This window comes from Bubalus bubalis, chromosome 5, assembly GCF_019923935.1.
Source record: "Bubalus bubalis isolate 160015118507 breed Murrah chromosome 5, NDDB_SH_1, whole genome shotgun sequence".
NCBI classification, from domain to species: Eukaryota; Metazoa; Chordata; class Mammalia; order Artiodactyla; family Bovidae; genus Bubalus; species Bubalus bubalis.
The window spans coordinates 71462174-71470854 of NC_059161.1; positions in this window are offsets into that span (position 1 = coordinate 71462174).

Here is an 8681-nt window from a genome sequence, read left to right on the forward strand (position 1 = left end):
CATGTCCAACTCTTTGTGAACCCATGGAATGCAGCACACCAGGTCTCCTTGTCCATCACCAACTCCTGGAGCCTACTCAAACTCATGGCCATCGCGTCGGTGATGCCATCCAATCATCTCATGTTCTGTCGACCCCTTATCCTCCCACCTTCAATCTTTCCCAGCATCAGGGTCTTTTCCAATGAGTTGGTGCTTCACATCAGGGGGCCAAATTATTAGAATTTCAGCTTCAGCATCAGTCCTTCCAATGAATATTCAGGACTGATTTCCTTTAGGATTGACTGCTTGAATCTCCTTGAAGTCAAAGGGACTCTCAAGAGTCTTTTCCCACACCACAGTTCAAAAGCATCGATTTTTCAGCACTCAGCTTTCTTTATAGTTCAATTCTCACATCCATACATGACTACTGGAAAAATCATAGCTTTGATTAGATGGACCTTTGTTGGTAAAGTAATGTCTCTGCTTTTTAATATGCTGTCCAGTTTGGTCATAGCTTTTCTTTCAAGGAGCAAGTGTCTTTTAATTTCATGGCTGCAGTCACCATCTGCAGTAATTTTGGATCCCAATAAAATAAAGTCTCTCACTGTTTCCATTGTTTCCCCATCTATTTGCCCTGAAGTGATGGAACCGGATGCCATGATCTTAGTTTCCTGAATGTTGAGCTTTAAGCCCACTTTTTCACTCTCTTCTTTCATGTTACCAAAATTCTGTCTACATCATGTTCTCCACCATTAAATAGCAAAATATTTTCACCATTGTCAAGAAAATTATACTCATCAGGAGTCACATAACCATTTCTTTGTTTTCGTAGGAGGCACTTAGTTTATCTCTTGCTTCCAGCTTATAATATGATTAATAGATTTGGTAAAGATAGTATTGGAAAACAAGCTGTTGTGTTTAAGTTAGCTAAGGAATTAATAATTAAGCTCTTAAAGACAGTTGTTAATTCACAGCTGCCTCCTTTATATTGCTAGATCTTGGTAGGCTTTTGGTTCTGATGGATGGAAGGAATGAGTGTACACAAAAGGATCTGCAAAATGGTATGTTGTCATTGTCTAGCACAGTGCAATCTGGCCTTACACTCCCTTATTTCACACTTTCAGTAAGTGTTTTCATAATTTTATCTTCTAATAAGTCGATATACATAGCTATCATCATGCATTATTTTATGAATGCATGTCTCAGTTCAGTTCAGTTGCTCAGTATGTCTGACTCTTTGCGACCCCATGGACTGCAGCACATCATGATTCCCTGTCCATCCTGCATTATTTCATGAATGTATGCCTACTCTTCACTATATAGATCACTATATAGATTTTTCATATAATGCAAAATTGTTTTTTTGCTTGTTTGTTTGATGATGATATGTTACCAAACATTGCCTGCAACAACTTTGGCTGGATCATTTTCAGGTCCAGATGAATCCCCTTTTCCCTACCAGCATGCAGGTATATTCTCAGCATGCCTTCAAGTTAAGCCTATTCAAGAGATGATGAAATGTAATTTAACATAATAGTTAATCCCTGATGTAAAATTATTTATACTGAGATTTAAAAATTGTACAAAGCAGGTTAGTTTTTATTTATGATTACTAATAATTAACATGTGTTTGATAGTTATGATATGCTAGGCACTGTTTTAGAACATTTATTTTACATTTATTTCATGTGATATAAAACTAAGACTGTGAACAAAATTGAAAAGTGCAAATAAAATTCCTTCATTATAAAGCTAACGACTTTAGTATATATCTCCAGATAGTCTAATTTTTCATATTTTTCTTTATATCTAAAAACCTTATTATGATTCACATATACTTCTCATTCACTCAATTTTGGTGCACATGGATTCACTAGACACTCCAATTCCAGTCCTGCAGCACAAGCGGAATAAATCAACTTATTGACAGTCAACTCCCACAGCCAATGTGGTTATAACTTACACTTGAAAATAATTGTCATTATTCTGTACCAGAGGAATATATGTTAGTACTTTGAAACACAGATGACATTTGAATTGGAAAATTAAGTTCACAAATGTAAATGACCACAAGACCTTAGGCTTTGAACTAGTATGATCAGGTACATTGTGTGAGATAATTTACACACATTGGAAGACTGTCATTACACACTGAGATAACAGTCCTAAATAGCAGAATATGGTGAATGCATTAAATAAAAGTGAAATAAAACATTTACCAGAATGTAAGTATTGACGTGCCTAAAGTGAGCAAGTGAGTAAGTGAAGTCGCTCAGTCGTGTCCGACTCTTTGCGACCCCGTGGACTGTAGCCTACCAGGCTCCTCCGTCCATGGGACTTTCCAGGCAATAGTACTGGAGTGGATTGCCATTTCCTTCTCCAGCGGATCTTCCCAACCCAGGGATCGAACTCGGGTCTCCCACATTGTAGACAGACGCTTTACCGTCTGAGCCACCAGGGAAGTCTAAGGAATATACAAAAGCAAACATTAAATTAATTATAGCATAGTTTTTATACGTAATCATATTTTTCATATATAAAGACACACTCTTCTAAGTGAATAAATCGGAGCAAAGAATTGGAAAAATAGTGTGAAGTTTTATCTTTTATTCAATAAGAAGCCAAGAGATAGACCTAATGATGTTTTGGGGAAATGAGGAACCACCAGCACTGGCTTCTTATGAACCAATTAGATTGTATGTGAAGAGAAAATTATTTATGCAACCACAAAATAAATTCATAAAATTTATTCCCTAGAACTACCTTTATTTCTTCCTTTGTCAATTTTTCCTACCTTTGCTATAGAAGGTTTTTTTGATAGCTTAAGAGAAAAGCCAAGTCCAAACATCAACACATATTCATACAAATACATTCTATTAAAAAATAAACCTATCTTACACAAAATGATGAAGAACAAAACATGATTGTATGCTGACTTGTACCTGAAAGGAAGTGTCATGATTTATAGGCAGTCATAACCACGTAGGTTATAATATAAATCACTCGAAAGGGAAGATATATAAGAAGATTCAAAAGTGCAAGTTCACTTGAATACACACATACACATATACACACTAAACATATCTGCTGAATTTATTTTACTTTTACTGTCCTATATGTATTCATCCCATTTAACAAACAGATTATACTCAATTTCAATAATATTTACTTCTAATCTGATACAATGTTTCTACCTGAAATGCAAATTATATCTACAATTTTCCAAAGGATGACAGGAACATTTTTATAAGTCTCCAAGTATTTCAACATGGTCTTTCTGTTTTGATGCAAGTTGTAATTTCTAATGAGAATTGTATTCTGAGGTTAAATGATAATTTCATCTCCCCCAGTGCACCCAAACAGGATGGCAGAGTGAAAACAAAATGCCTCTCCTTTGGAAAAAGAATGAAGTTGGGGAAAAATAATTTATAGCATATTCTCTCTTGCAGTCCAGGAGAAAAAACAACAACAACAACAAAACACTCTGCCCAATAGCATGTGCATAGGTTAGTGAATTTAGCTGTCTCCATATGTGTTTACTGGCATTATATATCTAGAATGTTTACCTTTTATGAGGAAGAGAAGTTAGGGATGTTCATGCATTCTGTGTTGCTTCAATCGTGTCTGACTCTCTGTAACCCTATTCACATAGTCCGCTAGGCTCCTTTGCCTATGGGATTCTCTAAGCAACAATACTAGTGTGGGTTGCCAAGCCCTCTTCCAGGGGATCTTCCTGACCCAAGGGTGAACCTGTGCCTCTTATGTCTTCTGCATTGACAGGTGAGTTCTTAACCACTAGTGCCACCTGGGAAGTCCAAGAAGTTAGGGATGGTCTTAGTCTGCTCTGGCTTCCAGGTGGCACAATGGTAAAGAATCTGTCTGTAAATGTTGCAGACTCGGGAGATGCTGGTTTGATCCCTGGAGAGGGAAGATCTCTTGGAAGAAGAAATGGCAATCCACTCTAGTATTCTTGCCTGGAAAATTCCCTTGGACAGAGGAGCCGAAAGGGCTATATAGTCCATGTGGTCGAAAATAGTCAGACATGACTGGGCAACTGAGCACATATACACACTTGGTCTGCTCTGGCTGCTGTAACCAAATTCTAGTAGCTTGTAAACAACATCCACTTATTTCTCACAGTTCTGCAGGCTGGGAAATCTAAGAGCAAGTTGCCAGCATGTTCATGGTCTAGGGACGATGCTCTTCCTTGTTTGCAGCTGACACCTTCCTCCTGTATCTTCACTGTGTAAAAGAGAGCAGGATCCCTATAGAGTCTGATAAGAGCAATAAGCCTATTCTTGAGGCTTCCCCAATCATGATCTGAGTGCTCTCCAAATATTGCACTTCCTTATACCATCACTTCTAGGCATTAGAATTTCAATATATGAATTTTTAAGGGATGCAAACATTCAGACTATAGCAAGGGAAAATGTTTGACAGTTTTGAGATTGCCTCCAACAAGGCACCTCCTCTAAAATCTCAACCTAGATTTCATTAAAAACTAGGAATTATTTTTTTTAGTAACCATGAATCAGGCAATCAACTTTGGGGTTTTCATCTCTAATTATCAGAATTTATAGCTTTTTCTGTACTTTCAAACCTTGGCTTACTGACTTATGTTTAGGCCCAGAATTAGCCTATGTCTCTATAAACCATGATATAACCCAATTGATAGAAATTTATAATGGAACCAATTTCTAGTTATTTTAGAAATTTTCAGCAGAAAATATGCATGGTGTTCAATTTAATATTTAGAAAAATCTAGAGTAAAGAAGAAATATAATGTGAACCTCAGATGTGAGTCATATATATGTGTGTATAATTTTAAGTACTCAAGCAATAGAACTGAAAAATTAAAAATAATGATGGTATTCAATTATATAATTATTTAATACAATATATCTAAAAGTGTGTATGTTTTATACACTGAAAGTACATTTCAATACTCAATAGCCCCCGCACTGTGGTATTAGTGTGGAAAGATCAATCTTTTCTATTTCTTTGTATTCTACTTTCCCCCTCACTCTCATTTATGATTAACACTCAATTTTACTGTTGCTAACTTTACCTTGTAGCACAGAGATCTATTCCATAATTGACAGTCATTCCAGATTTTTGGTTACTAAAAAAAAAAAAAAGGAAAGGATGCTACCGTGTGCTTTGATCTGCTTTCATAAAGATCATTTTATATTGCAACTATAAGAAGTACTCAACCAACTACAACATTGTTACATATTTCTCCAGTGTTCTAAATCTCAATCCACAGTCACCACTATACCCCAATTTAAATTAAAAATATGTTTCTGTCCCTTGTCACGTTCTGTGCTCACATACCTCTTCTATACTACTCATGGTGTTTTCTATTAAAGTGAAAAATTCAGCTCTGACTCTGGTCAGTAAAGGATGTTCCATGGAACTAACAACCACAGTGTTCAGCATCTTACATGGTAAGATAAGGAAAGACTAGATTCTAGAACACAAAATAATGATGAAGTTCCTGCCTTTCTCTCTGCCTCTTGGTTCTGCTTTTCTCTATCAGTACTCTGTAGGAATGCTCTGTGTTGAGACTTGTGCTTCACAGTTTCCCTGACCCTATGAGAGGGGGCATCAGTCTGATCACGTCCCTGTTTAGCTGCTTGTGCACCAAGTCATGCTCATTGAATGTGACATCCCCGGTGTGGTCCTATAAGTGTAGGAAACAAACAGACCTGAAAATCAAAAGCTATCACAGTTTGCTAAAAAGAGGCTTTCACCTTGACACTTAGGCTTTTATGTTATCTGCTTGACTTAATCAGTCAAGACAAAATATCTCCGGAGAATCCTCTTCTATTATATCAACTCAGAGCAATCCTAATTAGCTGTCTTTCCTCTAGCTTAATATGTATGGAAAGATTACATCAGGTCAACCAAGTTTGGCAAACCCAATATATTTATAATATTTAATTCTAACCAATGTGTTCTTTCTGAAGAATACATTATGAAGAGTGAAACTAGTGAAAATAATGAACAGTGAAACTCCATTATTTGCCATTAATCTGAAGAGTGGTGTATCTGAACCTCCTTCACACACGTATGTTGTGAAGGGCCCTGATAGATTTGGAGGTAAAGTGGCATCAGTGTCAAGCTTAACATCTTTCAGGTAGACCTAAAACCAATTTCTTTTTTAACAGGGCTGCTGAGGTAACCATCAGGCTTAAGATATGTTAATATAACAATAGGCTGGGATTAAATTTTTTGCCATAAAAATGTTCACATCATCTTGAGAATTTCAATATCCATGTCCATTATATATCAAAAGCCACACAACTCAAAAAAAAAAAAAAAAAAAAAGCACAATTCAATTTTTAAAAATGGGCAGAAGATCTGAATCACATTTGTCCAAAGAAGACATACAGACAGCTAACAGGTACATGAAAAGATGCTCAACATCACTAATTATTAGGGAAATTTAAACCAAAACCACAATGAGTTATCACTTCATACCTCTCAAAATGGCTACTTTCAAAAAGATAATACATAACAAGTATTAGTGAAGATGCGAGAAAAGGGAACTCTTGTGCACAGCTGGTGGAGTGAAAATTGGTGTTGCCACTATGGAAAATAGTATGGACGTTCTTGAAGAAATTTAAAACAGAACTTCCAAATGATCCAGTAATTCTACTTAGAATATTTATTCAAAGGAAACAAAAATACTATCTCAAAAAGACCTATACAGCCCCATGTTCTTTGTAGCATTATGCATTATTTGTAACAGACAAGATATGGAAACAACTTGAGTGACTATCTACAGATGAATGATTCAGTTCAGTTCCGTTCAGTCACTCAGTTGTGTCTGACTCTTTGCGATCCCATGAATCGCAGCACGCCAGGCCTCCCTGTCCATCACCAACTCCTGGAGTTCACCCAAACTCATGTGCATCGAGTCGGTGATGCCATCCAGCCATTTCATCCTCTGTTGTCCCCTTCTCCTCCTGCCCTCAACCCTCCCAGCATCAGGGTCTGTTCCAATGAGTCAACTCTTCACATTGAGATGGCCAAAGTATTGGAGTTTCAGCCTCAGCTTCAGTCATTCCAATGAACAACCAAGATTGGTCTCCTTTAGGATGGACTGGTTGAATCTCCTTGCAGTTAGAGAATATCTAATAAATACATGTATATACACATTCAGTTCAGTTCAGTCACTCATTCATATGCAACTCTTTGCCACCCCATAGACTGCAGCATGCCAGACTTCCCTGTCCATCACCAACTCCTGAGCTTGCTCAAACTCATATCCATTGAGCTTGGGGTTGCCATCCAACAAGCTCATCCTCTGTTGTCACATTCTCCTCCAGTCTTCAATCTTTCCCAGCATCAGGGTATTTTCAAATGAAAAATGGGTTCTTCCCATCAGGTGGCCAAAGTATTGAAACTTCAGCTTCAGCATCCATCCTTCCAGTGAAAATTCAGAACTGATTTCCTTTACCCTGGACTGGTTGGATCTCCTTGATCAAACTGTCCAAGGGACTCTCAAGAGTTTTCTCCAACACCACAGTTAAAAGCATCAATTCTTTGGCACTCAGCTTTCTTTATGGTCCAACACTCACATCCATACCTGACTACTGGAAAAACCATAGCTTTGACTATATGAACCTTTATCAGGAAAGTAATGTCTCCGCTTTTTAATATGATGTCTAAGTTTGTCATAGCTTTTCTTTCAAGGAGCAAGGGTCTTTTAATTTCATAGCAGCAGTCACCATCTGCAGTGATTTTGGAGCCCAGAAAAATAAAGTCAGCCACTGTTTCCATTGTTTCCCCTTCTATTTGCTATGAAGTCATGATACCAGATGCCATGATCTTCATATTTTGAATGTTGAAGTTTTAGCCAGTTTTTTTTACTCTCCTCTTTCACTTTCATCAAGAGGCTCTTTAGTTCTTCTTCACTTTCTGCTACAAGGTTGGTGTCATCTGCATATCTGAAATTATTGATATTTCTCCCTGCAATCTTGATTCCAGCTTGTGCTTCATCCAGTCTGGCATTTCACATGATGTACTCTGCATAGAAGTTAAATAAGCAAGGTGACAATATACAGCCTTAATGTACTCCTTTCCCAATTTGGAACCAGTCTGTTGTTCCATGTCCGGTCCTAACTGAGGCTTCTTGACCTGCATAGAGATTTCTCGATGCAGGTAAGGTGGTCTGGTATTCCCACCTCTTTAAGAATTTTCCACAGTTTGTTGTGATCCACACAGTCAAAGACCTTAGCATAATCAATGAAGCAAAAGTAGATGTTTTTCTGGAATTCTCTTGCTTTTTCTATGATCCAGTTGATGTTGGCGATTTGATCTCTGGTTCCTCTGCCTTTTCTAAAACCAGCTTAGATATCTGGAAGTTCTCGGTTCATGGATAGTTGAAGCCTAGCTTGGAGAATTTTGAGCATTACTTTGCTAGCCTATGAAATGAGTGCAATTGTGTGGTTGTTGGAACATTCTTTGGCACTTCCTTTCTTTGGGATTGGAATGAAAACTGACTTTTCCAGTCCTGTGGCCACTGCTGAGTTTTCCTAATTTGCTGACATATTGAGTTCAGCAACTTAACAGTGTCATATTTTAGGATTTGTAATAGCTCAACTGAATTCCACCACCTCCACTAGTTTTGTTCGTAGTGATGCTTCCTAAGGCTCACTTGATTTTGCACTCCAAGATGTCTGGCTTTAGGTGAG